Source organism: Heterocephalus glaber, unplaced genomic scaffold (genome assembly GCF_053883595.1).
Source record: "Heterocephalus glaber isolate CG9 unplaced genomic scaffold, H.glaber_assembly_v1.0 deba00001457, whole genome shotgun sequence".
Lineage (NCBI taxonomy): Eukaryota > Metazoa > Chordata > Mammalia > Rodentia > Bathyergidae > Heterocephalus > Heterocephalus glaber.
In genome coordinates, this window is record NW_028258305.1 from 8,975,036 (window position 1) to 8,995,160 (window position 20,125).

At 45.1% G+C, this 20,125-nt stretch overlaps 1 protein-coding gene across 13 annotated transcripts in view; it reads left to right on the top strand.

Moving 5' to 3' along the window:
* The window catches only part of Bcl11a (BCL11 transcription factor A), a 100,240-nt gene that overhangs the window by 45,112 nt on the left and 35,003 nt on the right, over nt 1-20,125 (top strand). Inside the window, exon 2 of one of the 13 annotated variants that reach the window (XM_021246291.2) lies at nt 4,705-4,829. The exons of the other annotated variants lie outside the window; for them this stretch is intronic. The gene's annotated coding sequence lies outside the window, so the exon portion shown is untranslated. The remainder of the gene's footprint in view (nt 1-4,704; nt 4,830-20,125) is intronic. 13 annotated transcript variants of the gene reach the window in all.

The following is a 20,125-nucleotide window of genomic DNA, read 5'->3' on the forward strand; positions in this document are numbered from 1 at the left end:
CAGTAAGCACCATGACATGAGAGAATTTCAGGTTTATTATGATTTCTTTTGTGTGTTTGCATCTGTCCTGCTCAGTCAAGGCATTATCCATAACCCCAGAGGAACCAACTCTGAAATCTGCGTGTGTAATATGTCTTTTGTGGATTTATTTTTTTCAGTTTTCGTTGTTTTGCTTTAGAAACTATAACAATAATCCACAGTAATTATCCATACTATGCTGCCCTTTGCTACAGAGTGTGAAAGTGTATTGTGTGTGCAGTTACAGCGGTTTGCTTTTCATTCTGTACCCTTTCTCTCCATTTTCTGTCTTGTGCTATTTGGAAGACAATTTCCACACTTCTGTCATATGTCTTGTAAAAACTCAGGACTTGGAGACAGTAGCAGGGGACTTCGTTCAGGTGGGGAGAAGGCCCTGCACGACCGAGACTCTGTTAAGCAGACAGCAAGTTATTGAAACAGCTGCATTTGGAGGATTTCTTCCCCTTGCCTGCCCTCTTTTCTTGAGAGACTCCGAAACATTTGAAAATGCAAAAGCACTTCACTAGGTTTTAACTTCATTGGCTCCAGCAGAAGCAGCTTCAAGTCAACAAGATTGCAGTAGCTTTGCAGATTTTTTACACATTTTCCAACCTTTCAAGAAAGATGAGCACTTTCTTTTCTTTTATTCCTCCTTTCTTTTTTTTTTCCTTTTTGGTATTTTGTTTTGGATTCTGCTGAACTGGAGAAACATTGAATCCTTGGACTCCTGTCTGCGGGGATATTATGTTTTTTTAATAGTACTTGTTTATGACTAAGGTCAAAGACAGTATTTCAGAACAAAAATTAGAGTTAGTTCATAATTGAGTACATATGTATGTTACTGTTTATTTTTATAGTTTGCTAATTTATTTTTAAACAGCTCAGTTACACCAACATGTTTATAGCTCTGTTCATCACATGCCTTACCAGTCAGGGTGTTAAAAGGCACATGCTTTTCAATAGTTTGGATCCCAAGTTAAATTAGATAATGCCATCAGGTAGCGATTTAATTACATTAATTGAATGTTTAGGCGGAAAGGTAATTTTGCAGCGGCTATAATGAAATCACATTTATAAGTACACATGTATAAATCTGAGCATTATTGACATCATTTGAGGTTGCTGACAGAAAAATGGAAGTACATCAGGCATTTAGGAGGAAATGCCAGGGAGTTCTCTTGGAGGTGGTAAGTGCCACCTCACAATTTAGGAGGCTGCCTAGCAGGGCCGTTTCCTTAGTGAGCGGCCTGTGTCATTTGTTCTCAGAGCTTCGATACACAAAGGTGTTTTAGGTACCTGGGCTCTCCTGGAAGGCACAGTGCCAGCTCAGACTGTGAGGCTGAAAAGTTGAGACTCAGTCCAGTGAGGTCTTTGTCACCTTGGAGGCTCTGAGTGTTGGCATCCTTAGCTTTACTCTCATGGCGCTCCAGGCCAGCTCTGTTCTGAATCCAAGCAATGCTCTCTCAAGGTTCCAGCAGATTGTACAGAGCAGGCCAGGAGCCGCATTCACACCTATATTGCAAAAGATGTGGTAAGTCTGGCCTGTGCCTGTGCCTGTGCCTGTGCCTGTGCCTGTGCCTGTGAGGGTTACTTTCCCTTCAGAGGGAGGGAATTAAATGAGGAGGCCAGAGCCCTGGCTGATGGTCAGTGCCTGTCCCCAGGGCCCCCAGACAGGGTGCGAGTCCTGGCATTTGGCTAACAGGACAAGTTCTTTGGGGCCCAGGTCTTCTTTACCACTTCTCTGTGATTTAATAGGGTGGGTGTCCACTGATAGCTGGAAAAAAGGGATTTTTAGATGTGCTACTCCTTTTGCCTAGGAGTAATTCGTTATTTCTTACACCGTCTGGTGTCATTTGGGCTGCAGAGTCTAGTGTGGTGTCCCATATCCTGCAGAATCCTATTTGGGTTATTTGCCAATGCCACTATGGCATCGGAGATGTGTCTAGCAGATAAATCAGATGGGTCTGCTTTTGCTCCTGGGTATTTACTGATTGCAAATTTTTCTGTCTACCTTTTTTTAGGGGGTCCTTGGCCCCTTTTCTCTCAGGTAGTCATGGCCCTTCCTATGTAGGAGTCAACCACAATTGACTTAGTCTGAAATTATAGACTCACATTCGAGGAGGGTAGCGGTTATGCATTGTCGCCAGAGTGGCCAGCTAGTGTCCCCTGGGATGTGAGGGTGAATGGGGAAGGGAAGGTCATTATTTCCTACCGCTTGTGCCTTGGTGGTCTGAAGAGTGGTCTGTCCCCTGAGCAGGAGCTGAGGGAACTGGAGGAAGGGTGGGAGGTGTGTATTTGAAGGAAAGGGGCCTCGCTAGGTAGGACGAGAAGGTGGAGGAGGGTTGGCTCAGCTTCCCTGGGGAAGACAGGGAAGCTGCTGCTCTCAGAGCAGATGCAGTGTTTGTCCAGCTGAAAGCAGCCCCACTCGGTTGACTACCTGATGAGTGATTTTCCCCAAGCTGACAGCTGCTCCAGCACATTTCACCTACAAGTCCTGACAAAGTGCTGTGTTCTTTTGGGGCTGTTTTTACTGCAGCAAGCATTTGGAAAAATCTGGAAGAATGGAGCTCTTAAAGAACAACCTTGAAGCAATTTCTGAGTCTCTCTCCAACCCTCTTTTTTGGTTTATGAAAAACTGGGCCCATCCCTTTCAAACATCCATTGTGTTGGTCATAATGAAGGCAGAGATAAGATCACCATCTGTTTTTGTAGGGCTTGAGTGCACTTTGATGAGCATTGTCATATTTGAACCTCATCTCATGAGTTACTTTGTGAAGAGGCAGGAGGGGGTGGTAGCTAAAGCCCAGAGAGGCTCAGTGTCATGTGTGGGCTCACACAGCTGAAAGGGTGGGCTTGGAATTCCAGCAGAAGGCTGGTTTTTGGTGGAAGATCTGTTTTAAGTTTGGAGTAGGGATGACAGTGGGGGTGCTCCCTGGTAGGAGAGGTAGGTGGTATTAATTTGATCTTTATAGGGCTTGAGGGGGATAGGAACATGCATGACAATCATTCCTCTCTGTGATTTCAAGGTTCTATCACCATAGTCTCTAAGCTTTGGTGAAAATGTGAACTCGGTGATGCTGTATCAGTTATCCTTTCAGGTGAGCCCAGTGTTGCTGAGCCACTGAGGAAGGAGCTCTGAATAGGAAGGGTGGAGGAGGCAGACAGTGAGCCGGTTGTTTCAGCAGACACATTCTTCCATTTGCTTTTTGCCATCGATTTGACTTTTCCTGGGGTCCAGGATGCTGAGCTCCCATAAGAACATTAGTATAAATCTAGAAACCACAGGTAGTCCGAGGTCGACTTGTTTGTTTTATTATACCTTCCTCTTTGAGAGAGCAGGCTGGCAAGTTCAAGTGTGTGTAATATTCTGGCATGCGCCTTCGTGGCCTCCTCTGCCTTTGTCATGGGTGGCAGGGCTGGGCAATGCCCAGTCAGTGACTTAGGAAGGGAGAGAGAGGTAGCCCCATACAGGCCTGGCAGAATGAGTTTTCATCATTCTCTGCATGACAGGGGCAGTAGTTCTGGGATGGCAGGGGACACTGCTGTGTGGGGTGAGCCACGGCTCCTGCTTTCTCTCATTCTGCTTTTGGCTGAGCCCCTCTGCTTTGTGTGGGGAGTCCTGCCCTGAGAGTGTGGAGAAAATGGAAAGCAAGGCCCTGTGGCGCAGAGGAGTGTAGGCTGCATGTTCTCTGGGTTTTCCAGTGGTGCCACCCTAAGCAGTGAATGCTGCCAGCAGGCACTGGGAAGATGGGTTTGGTTTGGTTGGGGCTTAACTCTTCTTAGTATCTGCCTTTCCCTATGGACCTCCCTCCTTCTTTCTTCCCTTCCTCCATTCTTTTTTCTTTCTCTTTTTGTAAAATCAATAAAACAGCCTATAATCAATTTTCAGGAGGTTTAGATAAATGCAAATTACTGTTTAATTGTAAAATTATATAAAAATAATTGAACTCTGACAGAAGAGCTAGAATATTGTCTCTGTCAATGGGCATTAGGTTTGTGTCCTGTCTCCCAGATCTTCTAGACAGATTAAATTGGTCCTTGCAAGGTGTCACATTTTCCTGGCAGGAGCTGTGTGTTTCCACGAGGGTGAACAAGGGCCATCTGGGTGTTTGATGAAGGCTTTCCAGTGCTGGGTAGGAACTGCTGCTGGCTGTGGAATCTGCCAAGGCTTTATAAACGCTGGTGGTGGGAGCTTGGTTAGTACTCAGACCCACCCTCCACAGTTCTCCCAGACTTGGGCAGGCCGGGGCAGATTGCCCCACAGGTGGGCGTGTGTGACCTGTCTGGGGAATAGGTGGTGGGAAGGGGACGGAGAAAACTGTCAGAGTGCTCAGGGGAAGCAAGTTAGACATCCCCAGGGAGAAGCCTGGTTCCTGGGATGCCTGCCCAGGCTGGGGTGGGCTGTGTGAGTGAGGGTTTAATAAAAACTCAGAATCTCTGGAGAAGTGGGGATTCTTTGCACCTGTCTCCCCTCATCTGCCTTGGGCCTCCTCAAGCGCCTCAGTGTGTCCTTTCAGCTGCTTGGAGATTGCTGTGGCTTCAGAATGGGGCCAGCACGATCTGGGGTGATGTGGTGCCACCCTCGGGGGACTGGGAGTGTCCAGGTTTGGGGGAGGTGGCCTCCTCCTTGGCTCCACAGCCAAGACAGGAGCAGTGAGTGGTTCTGGGTCTTCCCCCTCCCCACAGATACCTTCACGACTGGCTTTGAGCCTTGCTTGAAACACATTCCGTGTGTATGAAGATGACAGACCCATTGGTTTTCTCTAAGCCAGCAGCCGTCCACCCTACATAGGTCTGGCCCTAGAAGACAGGTAGGTGTTAAGAAGAGAGTCAACAATCAGTCTTCTGTTGTTCTTTCTCTTTCTCACCCCTTCCCCGTCTCATTATATCCACTTGAAACTTGACTCCCTTAGAGTTTAAGAGCCTCTTCCTGGTCACATAACTTCATAGTAACAGGACTGGAGTTTATGTCTGTTGAGCGGCCGGCGAGTGCTCTTTCTCCTCCACTGTGACACAGTCAGAGCGAAATGCTTTTTCTCCTGATGGTGACTGAAAACAAAGTTTTATTAATACATCAAGAACATTAGAACAGAAAAGCGTATTATGTTTAGGAAACTTTCCTAGTAAGTACTTCTTACATTCCTATCTTAGTATTATAAGGCATGGGCAGAGTGTGAAGAACGTTTTTTGTGATGAGAGGAGGAAGTGGACGGGCCAGTGTGGAGCAGGTCCTGAGGCCCAGGAGTCATGGGCAAAGCACAAGACAGCAGAACTCACCTGGCAGGCCTGACCCGCTGCCCTGCTCCTGAGTTCCACGAAGACGCTACTCTGTCTGTGTAATTTTATTGGCCGAGCCTTTTTCCAATGGTTTATTTTTCCATTTGCTATGACTTCTAGAAGAGAGCCAGGGAGGAAGCCAATATGTTTGCATTATTTACTTACTCTCTGACTTGGGAGCTCAGCAGATCTGCTGTGCGTTGTTTTGTTCTGCCGACTTCTATGAATCAGGCCAATAAAACTTAAGCCCATTTGCCCGAGTGCAGGGATCTTGATCTCTGATTGTTGCTTGGATAAGTGACTGTACAAACATTTATGATTCTGATAGTCGTCTTGAGTTACCGTGTTACAACATGCAAAGCTGTCCAGTTTCCAGGACTTTTGGGGGCCCAGCTTCTCTGCGGAGTAAGTGGTATGTTTGGTCGGGTCTTGAAGCTCTGTTAGCCTGAGATTTCATCTGGGGCAATCCAAATTGTGCAGAAAAAACCCAAAATATAACTTTATTCCTCCCTTTACTAGTGAAATAATTGGAAGAAGCCACTCTAGAAGGCAGAGAGGTGGAGAGGCCCATAGGACATGACTTCTCACAACATGCGTTCCCGCTTCCCTTACATTTTATGTGGGATGGGCGCACTACTACTGTGAGAAAGCATAGTTGGACTTGTGCAAAGCCTGCATTGCTCACCACTCAGGCAAGCTCCTGAGAGAGAAGATATAAAGCAAACCGTTAGGAAGTGATCGATCCTATTCCGGAAGTACCCTTTGTTTCCCTAAAGGATCCATGGCCCCCTGGGATGCTGACAGGTGTGTTTACAGATCTCTGAAGACAGAATGCCCAGGCTGTGTGCTCTTCCAGGGCAAGCTGTGAGGCCCACACCATTTGCTTTCTCAGCAATTAACAAGTTTGGAATAAATGAATGAGATTGCCTGCCATTGACTACAGAGCAGGATGAAGGTAGTGTTTCCAGAATAGTGAAGGAAGTAAATGCAGAATTAGACGTTTACTGACAACTTGCCAGAAACAGATCTTATTTTTGGAAGCTGCTCCAAAGGCTTCTCATTTGGGAGAAGTTTGTGGGACAGTCAGAGACTTCCTTTTCTTTCCCTTCTCTCTTTCTTTTCCTTCCTTCCTTCCTTCCTTCCTTCCTTCCTTCCTTCCTTCCTTCCTTCCTTCTTTTTCTGAGACAGGGTCTCGCTGTGTAATTCAGCATGGCCTTGTGCTGCCCAAGCCTATGAGGCCCAGGCCTGCCGCTAACTCAGAGATTCTCCAGCTTCAGCCTCCCGAGTGCTGGATTATAGGAGAAGGCCACCATACCTGGCTCCCTCCATTTCTGAGTTAGTTAACTATGAGTTGAGCCAAGTAGCTCAGATTTTCCTCCCTACTGTAGAAAAGTGCTTGCAAGCCCTCCCAGCTAGGTTGCTGAGTTCCAGGGCTTATAGGGCTCCTGCTCTGGGCTGAGTGCTTCACAGACACTCCTACAGCAACCCCAGAGGGCTGGTGACATGATATTGTCATTCATATTATACTGATGAAGAAACTGAGGCTTGGTTAATGAGCTGCTGAGCACTCACAGCCAGAATGTGGCGGTAGATGAAGATCCTAGCCTCCCTGCCTCACTTGGGGGCCTGAGCATTCTCCCTACTGACCCCATGGCTTATAGACCCGCACCCTGACTCCAGGCTCTAGGTTTGCTCTGCTAAGCCATCAGTCTTGCATTTCGACTGCTGGCAGGTGCTGCGCCTCTGTAGGTAGCAGACTCCAGCCTGGCTGTGGACTGTCCTGAGAGAGTGGGAAATGTGGGGTGTCTGGCTCATCTCTCAGTACCATTAGTCCCTGATGTTCTTTCCCCATTTTCACGGTGCCTCACCTCTCCTTCCTGGCTCTGGGGAGCCTGTTCTGATGCCCATGCCCACTGAGGTGACTTCGCTGGCCACTCCCCACCCTTCTCTGAGGGCACATGTGTCAGCCCACAGAGGCACTGCACATGAGGAGTCAGGTAGTGTGGCCCCAGGGACAGGTCTCAGAGAACTTTACCTGCTCCTGTTCCCCCTCTGTCCAGGCTGGACTTGGGGATGTTCACTCTCAGGTGCTGCCCCCAAACTGTGCCTGGGTTTCCCATCAGGGCAGAACTGCTAGACTCTGGGAGCCTTAGCTCTCGGTGCTTGGGGCATAGCCTTGACATGCAATCACTCTGGCAAGCAGCCTCAGGCAGGCCTGGGCAGAGGCTCGAAAGCAGGCAAAGCAGGAAAGGGAGCTGCCGCTTGGTGGACCAGAGACAAACCCAGTTCTAGTAAACAGCCTGGTGGTGGGGTGGTTGTCCTGACTGAAAGGGTTCGTCCAGGCTGGCCTGCCCTGGCAGGAGGCAGAGCTGCGCCTGCTTTCTTCAGTCTTAGTCCTGCTTCAGGCCTGCCAGCTGCTGGGCTGCATTCGGGGCTGGAAGTCTGCTGCTGATGGGTTGGGCGGAAGCGAAGAGAGAACTGAGGTGGCACAGCACCAGGCACCTTCCAAACGTGTCCCCTCTCCCTGTCATACACTGGTCCTGAACTTCCCCTTTAGACCTGAGAGGCTCATGTTTGCTGGGGCTGCAGGGGGAGGCACAGGGCTATCTGAAGGTCTCTGCTCCAGCCCTGGCCTGTGGCAAACATTGTCTCGAGAAGGCAGGACTTGAAGGATTTGGAGTCTGAAGCAGGGCACACCTGAGTTTTCACCTGCTAGCCAGGTGGCCTTGGATAGGCCTCAGGAGTCCATCTGTAGAAGGAGCTAATTCCCTTCCTTGCCCCTGGAGGAAATGTGCCTCCACCCTGATTCCAAAGTGTTGCAGACTCTGCAGCTTGTAGGGAGATGGCTCTGGAGGGGAAAGGTATGAGGGTCTTTTGACTTTAGCCTCAAACACCATGGGCCACATGTGTGTCAGGGGAGTGGGAGTGCTTGGGCCCCGGCAGCCCACCAGAGGACACTGTCCACTCATCCTGCTCGTGGCTGACTCTTGCTCCACTCATCCTCCCAGGCTGTGTGACCTTTGTTCTCCAGCTTATTGGCTTGGACTCCAAGAATAGGAGAAGGTAATGGTCGTCCTAGAAACCTGAGTAGTAGGGGACACACCAGAAAAGACAAAGATAGATGGGCTCTGGCCCTGGCATTCTTCCCTTTGGATGCCCATATATGGACAGAGGAAGAAAAACGAGAAGAAGCACCAACTCTGCCTCTCACTCTGCCCTACCTGCTTCCCGTTCTGGTAAAGAGATGTAGTTTCTGGGGTTTGATCAAGGTTTACGGGTGATTCAAATACATGTGTGAGATATATATATTTCTACATAAATTTAAGTGGCTTCCCCAAGCAACAAATCTGCAGGCTCCTCAGCGAATCAGTTGTCTGGCCAGCACTGGGGTGAGTTTGAATGACCTTGAACCTACACATGACTTCACTGGCTTCTAGCCTCTTCCGCTCATCTGCCTACTCCCTTCTCTTTACTGATCTTACTTGTTGAGCAGATGGAGAGATTAGATCACTTCTGCTAAGTTCTTTTCTCCACCCTAAATCTATTTACCGTTGACATTTGAAAAATAATGCAAGTGCCAGAGGTAGCTAGTTTATGAAGGAGCCAGGCCATTTCTAGAAAAGGACAAGGTGGACATGGGCAGCCTGTTGCCTTCCTGGCACCAGAATGACGCAGTTCTTGGAGGCTGTGACCTCCCTACCTCCTATAAGGGTGCAACCTTATAGGGACGCCTCTGTCCAGCTCCGCCCAGGCGTGCATCTTTGTGCACTTGATAGGCACTAATAGCAGTCACTGGAGGGGAGGCATTCTCGGAGCACATTACTTCACGTCCTGTGAGCTGTTCTGAGGCTTGCCCAGCCTGCAATGTCCAGGCCTCTTCTGCCTGGGCCCTCTGGTTATCACTGTGGGCATTATCTGCACTCACCACCTCTCTACCCAGGGCTGTGGTGTCCCCTTGGGAAGCCACACACCCATCTATCCAAAGGCTCATCTTGCTTGGAGTGTGACCCAATTTGCCCTTCACAACTTGCTGGACTTTGGACTTGCGCCAACCCTGCTCAGAATAATGTCCTTCCTTATAGGACCAGAGCCCAACTCTCTAGGGGTTGACCTGTGCTTCCCCTAGTCTCTCACCTCTGTGGGCTTCCTGGCTTCTGTGCACAGCAATCTCTACAACATCCAGGCCTTTGTGGGTTCTCCTGGTGCCTCTTGGCTAGTGGAGTGGTAGGTCCAGGTTCCCCTTGCTGTCACCTGGGCCACTTGCATCCAGCAGAGGAAGTCTTAGTTTCCTTTAGGAAAATGCATGGGACCCTTTTGATCATTCTCTACTAGATCATTTTCCTATTATCAGTAAAGGAAGGAACGGAATAAAATGAGGCCACAGACTCCTTTGGGGAAATGTATGTGATAGTAATATGGTAGCACAGCAAAAAGGGAAAGTAGAAGATTGGTCTTGAATGGCTTCAAAGGAAGTAAAGGTTGTTAATTTGCTCTGTAAGCTGCAAAGCGCCAGTGGAAGCTATTATTATTATGATCATCATTATAATGGTCATTATCATCACCATTATAGGTTGTAGCAGTGATGGAGGTGGTGACTGGTGAGAGCTGATTGAGTTTCCAGCCCATTCTTAATGTTACAGACCATGAATTTGTCTACTTGGAACACTCCAGTTCAATTCAAGAGCTGGGGTTTGAGTCTAGACTTCAAAGCTCTCTGATAGATTCCTGGCCTGCTCAGGTGAGGGCTAGTATTTAGGAATTGACTTGAAGACAACTTACGTATACTTGAAAACTAGTTACTTATGTTCTGAGATATCTGAAAGGAGATGTTTCATTTTACAAACTTTTTTGTTTTACTTTCATTTATTTTTATTTTTGTTATTAACTGCCCTATGAAGGGACTTTGGTAGAGAAAAGAGAGGCTGCAGGGAAATGGACCCAGCATTAGCTTAGGAGATGCTGGTTAAAGGCAGTTAGAATTGATTGGTCAACAGGTGTCTGCTGAGTAGCCCTGGTGCACCCAGTCCTGCCATCTGAGAACTTCAGACTTATGCTGAAGTGATCCTGAAGATAGACATTAAGTACTCAGTTGTGTTTGCCTATGATTATGGATAGGAAAGTGGGTCCTGCATCAGTTTACACTGCTTTTTAGGTACACCACTGTTGCCTACAGGGAGGGAGATCCACAGAAGACTCCTCTTGGGAGCATGCATAGATCCCATGATGGTATCTGGAGGGTGGGACTATGGTTTGGCTGCCCTGGCATGTCAGCATGTGGCCAGTGTTTATACTCCAGCATTGTCTTGGGTGGTAGCAGGAGAGAAGTGAACTCACCTGATTGTTCCAGGACGGGTAACTGGCTTAGTTCCATCTCTCCTCCCACTCTCTTGCAGGCAACTGCTCTGGACTTACTTTCTGTGTGTGTCCACAGCTGACCAGAGGACAATGGCAGACTGATCATCAGACTCGCCAGGAGCCTAGCACTCTGCCTCTGCCCTGGACACCTGCCTGATAGGGCTACCAACTGCCCTTTTGGTAGCACCTTTGGGAAGGTCCGTCTTTGCCCTGTCCCCTTGCCTGTGGCAGCCTGTACTGCTCCTCCAGCAGGCGTTCCGTAAATGTTGGTTGGATTTCCATTGTACTGGTCATGCTTTGTTTTCTGGCTTCAGAGACCTCCTGATCCTGGCATTCTGGGGTTCCACAAACAAATCCATATTGTAATCCATTTTCTTCATAGATGCACAGTATTCAGTCATCTCCTGTCTTGTTTTCCTAAAAGCCGTGATCATCAAATTTTCACATCTGAGGGCAGTCTCTGGGCTTTTTCTCTTGTTCCCTCTGTTTTGGCAATCTTTCCTGGGGTTAAAATATGTTTTTTAGGTGTTTTAAAAATTAGTCTAGGAAGATGAAAACATCCATGTGGCTTAGAGCCTCAAGACACAGCAGCTCTGTCGAGAGGCTGGAATTCCATTTTCCCATGGTGTAGGCCACGTCTGCTGCAGGATTCCACAGCAGCAGCGCTCTGGCGGAGGGAGGAGTACATAGGTACTGGAATTGGGGTCTGCCAGACTTCTTTTATCAGACGTCTTTTATCTATTTGTGTAGCTTGAGGGTCAAACATTGTGACTTTCAGGGAAGCCCCAACCTTCCCTGACCACACGGAGACCACAGCAGACACATGTGTCTGTTGTGACAATAGATACATGATGTCTGTACCCTGACCCAGAAAGCAGTGGGACTGTGCCCACGGTTGAAATGGACTTGTTCCTAGGAGGGTCTGCTCTGAGGTACTGATGCACCTCACTTGCCATCCCTGTGACAAGGAAGGAAGCTGGGAAGAACTTAGGGGTCTGTGATGTGGGTGAGGAGAGGTGTGGGGCTGGTCTCTGTCCCAGAAGTGAAAAGGTAAGAGCAAGTAGTTGATTCTAGTGCAGGATCTCAGCAGATAATAACCTTGGCCAAAAAAGACAGACAACAGGGGTGGGTATTTAGCTCAGTGGCATTGTGCCTGCCTCAGAAGCGCAAGGTCCTGAGTTTGATCCCTGGTACTGCCCCCTCCCCCCAAGACAATATCCACTCTTGGGCATATTGCATCACGGTCCTCACAACTCTGATGCTGGCCTGGTGCAGATTAACACTTGCTTTTATCACAGGCGACAAAAAAGGGCTTGCCCTCTGCTTGTGGAGATGCTGCAGGGTCTGTGGCTGTTTGCTTAGGTGGCTTCTTTCAGAAGGGTTTCTTGTTGGTGGAGAACTGGTTTTATTTCTCAATGGAAATGAAATGATTTGTAGGCCCTCCTGGGTGTACTTTCTTTAATTTGTTTTGGTACCAGGGATCGAACTCGGGTCCTTGCGCATGCGCAGCATGCGGCAAAACCACTGAGCTAAATCCCCGGCATGGGTGTACTTAAAATAGTACAGAAGCTGAAGGTTCTCGGTTTGCACTCTCCTCACCTCATCACTGTCCATTTCCCCCTTGTTCATCCATCCATCCCATGTAGTCACCTATCAGGTACCAGCAACTGTTCTAGAGTCTGCATTCCCAGTTGACTCTCCCCTAACCCTTACACTCTTTTCCTTTTTTTCTTTTCTTTTTTTATTCATTAAGTTTATTGCTACATTTTAGGTATACAATGTGATGACATTCATCATTGGGAATTCGTATCTATATATGACATATGTTGGTTCTTATTTTTTCCCCATTCCCCTCCCCTCCCTTCAACCCTCTCTATTTACAAAGATTTTGTTTCTGTTTTTTCTTTCTTTTCTCATATTTTTTTCCTTCTTCTCTTTTCTACTGACCACACATGCTCTTGGGAAAAGAGCTGACAAATTAACCTCATTTCTGCTGAAGAGTAACTAATAAATACCAGGAGATGTATGTTTTAACAAGTGCAGAGCACTTACTTTGGTCTGAGTACTTTACAAATATGCACTTATTTCATCTTCATAACAACTCTGAGAAGCAGATACTATTATTATTCCATTTTACAGATGAGTCACTTTTTAAAAATTCCAGCTAAAGAAATCAAGTTTGGTGGTGAATCATTAGTAAAGAGCCTGGAGTTATTTGTCACTACAGAACCAGTCTTCACTGTCCCAAGTCTAGCTTTGCCAATTGGAGATTAAGCAGATGGAATGAACACTTTCTTCCCTTTCCGTAACTCATCTCAACTGGCTCTGGGCCATTTCCACCCTCCTCTTCCTATTCTCCCAACTCTGCAAAGGTGGCACAAGATTTATATGACATCAGGGTGTTAGACATCATTTATTCTAACTTCCTTGTTTACAGTGGGTGTGTGAGGTCCAGAGTGGTGAGGAGACCTAGCTATGGTCACCCACCAGTTTATAAGGCAGCGCACAGATAAGCCGAGATCCTCAGCCTCACAGCTTCCTGCACCCTCACAGTGCTCTGTTGGCACCATCTTCATTCTTCCTCCTGCTTAGCTATTTAGCTCCACTTACTTAGCTAGAAGAGCTACTGCCCTTAACTAATGTGGGCGTGCCTCACTCATGGGGCCTTACTTTCTCTTTCTCAGTTTATTGCTAGTAGTAGTCTCCGTTCTGTTTTCTTAAGCTTCTTCCCTTTATTCTTTCTATTTAGGATGGCTACCTTCTCTTTCCTCTACTTCCCCTTGGCTCCCCATGCCTTCCCTTAATCCAGTGTCTGGGGCCCATGCAGCTGCAGTCCTGAGGCCCTGCCTCCTTCAGGACCCTGCCCTTGTCACAGCTGATGAGGGACGTGGGAGAAGGGTGAATCTTAGTTTTCTGCACTGATTCTTTGCCCTCTACAATGCAGGGCAGCATCTGGCCCCTGGGTGTAGTGTGAGACGATGATGGTGCTTTCTCCCTGAAGTCTTTTGGTCAGGTAGAAGTTATTTGCAGGAGCCTCAGCTGCTGTTTATTTCTCCTGCTAATGGGGGAGGTCAACCACCCATTACTTCACTGAATTGGGGGTCTCTTCTCATCGTTTCCTTAGCATATTGGAGAGGTTTCTGCTTGGAATAAGGTGACATTTGGTTGTTGAGCCAAACAGATGGCTGGGACACAGGCTTTGGAGTTGAACTCCTCAGGGAATGGGGTAGAAGTGGGGCAGGCGGAGGAAGATGAAAGTAGGGTCTCCCCGGGCTCTCAAATGCAACACTTTTCTATGTTTTCAAATTGCCTTAGGTATTTTTCTAAGAGAAATGAAGAGGTACATAGTTGTAAACATATGTGCATAATGCTTATTGTGTTATTGTTCATTATAGTAGAAATAGTAATATCATAAATATCAATCAGTAAGTGAATGGATAAATAGCCAAACAATGGAATTATATGTCAACAATAAAAGAATGAAATAGTAATATGCTTAGCAACGTGAATGCATCTCAAAACCATTCTTCTCAGTGAAAAAAGTTAAACACAAAAATCCCATATGATTGCACTTATATGAAATAGTGGAAGACTCAAAAACTATAATAACAGGAAGTAGATCAATGATTTTAAGGGGGCAAGGCTTAGGGGAGGGAATCCATAGTGAAAAGAAAACTTTTTAGAATGATGAAAATTTTCTATATCTTGTATTTGGTGCAGGTTACCTGACTGTATACCAAAATTCATCAAACTGTACATTCAAACTGGTGACTTATTGTATGTTAATTATCCCTCAATAAAGCTAAACAAATAAAAAACCACCAACTACTTGAGTTGGACCGGCATAGAAGACTGTCTGTCTGTCTGTCTGTAGCCTTTAGCAGTTTGGGTTTTCTTAAGACTGCAGCCATCTCTGAGGGGCACCAAACCCATCTCAGGGAAATGAGAATGCTCTCAGGGTGAGGAAGAGGCTTCAGAGAAGTTGATAACCATATGAGAGAGTGACAGAGGCCAACTGGGATGGGGTAAACCACCACGAACAGGGCACATGTGATAGAAATGTGTGTGAACTGTTGAGTGTGTGAGGGAAGAAATGGGGGGGGGGATCTATTTCCTAGAATTCCGCTGGACGTTGAAAAATAAGAAGAGGAGGAAGTGCCCAATTCTGTCCTATTCACTGATACAACTTCTTTTTTGGGTGGAGATCCCCATGTGTAACTGTTTCATTCCTGTAAAGTGAGACTTTTTCTTTCTTTTTAACATCCATCTTCCTCTTTGAATTGTCTCTCATGCAGTTTCCAAGCTTGTCAACATAATGGGATCCCTGAACAGTACTATTTTATTTAGCAGACTTCTGTAGGGTGCCTTTTCTGACCTTGGCTGTGTACTGAGGGCTCTGTAGGTTTGGGTCCTTAACATGGAAAACCTTCGTCACTATGTACTGTTGGGTCCTACCTGGCCACCTCCTGATTCCCAGTCTTGGCTGTCAAGGTAGAATGAAGATGCCCAGGGTGCTTTGATATGAATACGCAGCCGCTGCACCCCCTCACCCCCACCCCCGCCGAGAATTTCAGCTCCTTAGCATTTTAAATAATAAATTAGTTGCTGCCTTCATTTTTACTAGGACTTCCCTTTACAACGCCCAGTAGCTAAAGGGAACCAAGAATTTTGCTTGGTTTGCTTGCTTGTCCATGTTTGCTGCTTTCTAGCATCAAAACAAAGTCATTTTTTAGTGGTACTGGATATAAAAGAGCATTAAAAATAATTTTTTGTCCTGGGGATTGAACTAAAAATACATTTAAAAAATACATTTTTAAAACATAGCTTTTTACATTCAGGATATGCTCATGGTGAGCCCAACTTTGGAGATGACCGTGGTTCAAATATAGTTATAGAATTGCACAGCTCTAAACTTGGGTTTCATTTATAGAAGACGTTAGTTTTTGGTAACTCTGACAGTCAGAGTCAAACTCAACATGGTTTGGTTGGCCCATAAACTTTGTGTTTGCTCTTTGGGGTGTGGGGTGGCTGTTTAAAGAGGGTGGATATTAGTGTTAATCTTTGTGTAACATAACATGTTATTGCTACTTGCTTTTTTATCAGGAAGTTCAAGCAGATATCAGAAAGGAACTGTTTGTGGATGCTGAGAAGGTTAAAATTACCATTTTGAACAGAAATGATGTTTGGAAAAGTAACTTCCTCTTTAGGAAGGTAAATCAGTCATTTAACTATGATTTGTTGCATTCCTTGGACATATGAATATCATGTTACATGCTGTGCTGGGCATTTTGAAATAACAAGTAGAGGACAAGTAGAACAAGTCAAAGGTAGAGTCCCTGCACTTAAAAAGCACATTGGGAAGACATGAAGTTAACTGGAGAGGTTTAACAATGATTAAGGAGAGGTGCACGGACCGGGTAAGGTTGGAGAAGAGCAAGATTGACTCTTCTTGCTAAAGTGACTAGATGGACCTTCAGCTAGGGCCTGGAGCATGTGTAGCATTCCAGCAAGTGAGAAAGGAAGAAGAAAAACCAGAAAGGAAAAGAGGATAGAAGGGATTTGTACTTGAGCTGAATGTTTTCATTGACTGTAGAGGAAACTTCAGAGTGAATTAGAAATTTGGAGGTGGATTACAAAGCTCTAGAATGGTGGCTTAAGGAGTTGATTCACCTCTGTAGGTGAGGGGAGGCTGATGAAATGCTCTGAGCAGAGGACATAGGCAGCACCTTGCAGGAGACACAGATGAGGGCTCTGTAGAGGGTGTTCGGTGGGTTGTTGTTTTAGGCGATGGAGTTGGCTGACTGCAGGATTTCCTTTCCCAAGTGGAATGGAATCAGGCATTATAGGAGACTAGCACTTGGGTCTGTTACTAATGTAGAGAATGCTTAAATCTGGGGAACTTTTCATTGCTCCTGTTGTGAATGGGGAGTGTGTAGGAATGAAGTTTAGCATCGAGTGCTCATTAGTCTCCCTGTTGGCTCCTTGTCCTTCTTCTCTAGCCCATCCATGTTAAGCAGTTGTTCATGGCCAGGACAGTTTTTCATGGTGGTAATTATCCTTCAGGTGGTGTGTGATGAAGTTTCAACAAGGCAGACGCTAAAATTCAGGTCCTTATGAACTCCCTTTAATAGCACCCTCATACTTTGGGGTTAATAGATTAGCCTGAATTTGAACGAACTTTTTTTGAGGCGGTAAAAGAGGGGCTGATAATGGGAGTAGTTGATGGGTCACTAGAAAGGAAAAGGGTCTGGGGGGGTATAAGAGATTAACCAGCAAACAAGGAAAGCAGAGAGAACTATGTTCTATGTTCTAGACGAGAACCACTCTGTGGATTTAAAATGTCAAAACTTCTCTTCAGCCTCCTTCAAGGCAGTTCTTCTTCTAGCCAGAATTTTCTTTTGAGATAAGTGTTGGTCTGGTTTTGTTGTGGTTGGTCACTTGGCATACATCATGGCTGCTTAACCTGGATAATGAGGAAGTTGTTTCAGGGTTAGGTTGGGCAGCCATTTGCTCACTGCCAAGGCATAGTGGCTTCTAGACGACTTCATGGCTTTAGAAATGAAACTTTTTAAGTGGCAACAGTTATTAGAAAGAAGAGTAAGAACTGGGTTCCAAAGGTTCACAGTCTATGAATTTGGATATGCTATGGGCAAAATGACATAAAGGAAATGAAGTGGGAAATACTGTGACCGGCAAGGACTCTGTGCAGATAGGCTGCCTCCCTTAAATGTGCACTTAGGGGTCTCCACTTTATCATCCCCAAACTCTAAAACAGCAGTTGCATTGGGGTCTAAGATAACCCTCAGAAATGTCTTGGCCACCTATTGCTTATGACTGACAGCAGTTTTTCTGTTTTAAGGCAGATTTATCTGTGGAGGCTCATTTCGGGTATTTCTTAACCTTTGGCTATTGATTTGAGATCTTTTTGTTAATTATTTTCACATCAACCATTTTCCAAAGCTGGAAAGTTTTCACAAATCCTCTTGTAGTGTAGTAAGTGTTTCCTTTCATCGGGGAAACAAATTATTTACATCCGAACTGGGCTTACAATGAATTATGTAAGTGATACTGACTTCTGTGTCAGCAAAAAATGAAACAGAAACTGATCATAGATGACATTACCTAAATGACAGTACCTACGTGTGTAGGTCCTTTCACATTTGCTGTAATCCTGTTACGGCATTGTCCTTTTATCTCAAGTACTGTCATCTTTAAATGCTGCCAAATCGCAACTGGATTGCCAAGGACAGGAGCGGAATCCGGGAGAATACAATGGCTTTCCCAGCACACCACAGAGACGGTCTTCTTCCTCCTTTCAGAGGTTGAATTCTTAGGGAAATTGTTCAGGTGAAATCATGACTTGAATATCTTTTATAGGCTTTAATGAAATAGCCAGATTCACTGTTCGTGTTCCTACAAAGAAAGAAACATTCTTTTTAACAGCCAATGAGATCACCTCTTCTAGGATAATTTTAGTGTTTCTGCATAATGAAATGAATTATAAGTATTATCTTTTTTTTTTTTTTTTTTTTTTTTGGTACTGGGGATTGAACTTTTTCCAGGCAGGTGGAGGCACCACGGAGCTAAATCCCTGGCTCCCTATCATTGTGTTTTTAAACCAGGATCAAATGTAATAACAAAGAGAAGGATTTAAGACTTTAAGTTCTTATTGTTTTTCATAATGCTCCCCTAGATTTGGTTGACAGACTTCATTCTAGAGATGGGAAGCTGAGTGAGAAGACTTTTTAAAAAAAAATTCTTTTATTGGTACATTTTAGGTATACAAAAGGTTTACATTTATCATTGGGTGCTTGTACCTGTACATGAAGTATCTTAGTTCTTATTGTTTTCCCCATCACCTGTGCGCCCTTCACCCCCTGTACCCTTCCCTATTTACATAGATTTTGTTTCCATTCTTTTTCTTTTCTCATAATTTTTTCTTTCCCTTCTTCCCTTTCCCTTTCCTCCCACCACCCCTACACCTTTGGACCTTTTCCTATTTCAAATTATCAGTTATTCATTTTAATCATTTTAATCCTTATTTACCCCTTAAGTTTCTCACACTAGAGAAACTATTCAGTATTTACACATGTGTGTCCTTTTTATTTCACTTAAGAGTATTGCCTCAAGATGCATCCATTTAGCTATGAATGACTCAAGTTTCTCCTTCTTTATGGCTGAGTAGTACTCCATTTTATTAAAAAACCACATCTTTATCCAGTTTCCAGTTGATGGGCATTTGGGCTGTTTCCAACCTTTAGCTATTACAAACTGCCGCTATAAACATGGGTGCACATATATCACTGTGGTATGATTCTTTTAATTCTTTTGGGGAAGATACCCAGCAGGAGAATAGCTGGGTCAAATGGGACCTCTAGCCCTAGTTTTTTGAGGTATCTTCATACTGATTTCCACACTGATTGCACCAGTCTACACTCCCACCAACAATGGAGAAGGGTTCCTTTCTCTCCACACCCTTGCCAGGATTTTTTATTGGTTGATTTCTTGATAGCAGCCATTCTTTCTGGGGTGAGGTGGAATCTCCGTGTTGTTTTCATCTGCATCTCTCAAATGACCAGTGATGTTAAACATTTTTCCGTATATTTATTTCCTGCTTTTACTTCTTTGTCTGAGAAGTGTCTGTTCATTTCAGATGCCCATTTTTGAATTGGGTCTTTGAATTTGGGGGTCTGATTTTTTTCAATTCTTTATATATTCTAGATAGTAGACCTTTGTCTGAGGTACAGCTGCTAAAAAATTTTTCCCACATTGTAGGTAGTCTTTTAGCTCTGTTGGTGGTTTCTCTTGGAGTGCAGAAGCTTTTTAATAAGATGAGATCCCAGTTGTTGATTCTTTGTGCTAGTTCCCATGCTACTGAGGTTTTGTTTATAAAGTCTTTTTCTATGTCAATGTTTTCAAGAGTTCTACCTAACTTATCTTCCAGCAAGTTCAGTGTTTCTGTCTTAATATTTAGATCTTTAATCCACTTAGATCTTAGTTTAGTGCATGGTGATAAGTATGGGTCTAGTTTTAATATTTGGCAGGTTGAAATCCAGTTTTTCCAACCCCATTTATTAAATAGGCTATCTTTCCTCCAGTGAGGGTGGTTGGCTCCTTTGTCAAAGATGAGATGGCTGAGTATGTCTGAAGTTGTTTCTGCATCTTCTAATCTATTCCACTGGTCCTCAGGTCTGTTTCTTTGCCAGTACCATGCTGTTTTTTTTTTTAATCACAGTAGCTTTGTAGTATAGTTTCAAGTTGGGGATTGTGATACCCCCAGCCATGTCTCTGTTGCCTAGAATTGCTTTTGCTGTTCTAGGTCTCTTCTGGTTTCAAATGAATTTTTGGATTATTTTCTCTAGTTCTGTGAAATATATTGTTGGAATTTCAATTGGCATTGCATTAAATCTATATAGTAGTTTTGGAAGTATGGCCATTTTCACTATATTGGTTCTCCCTACCCAGGAACAAGGGA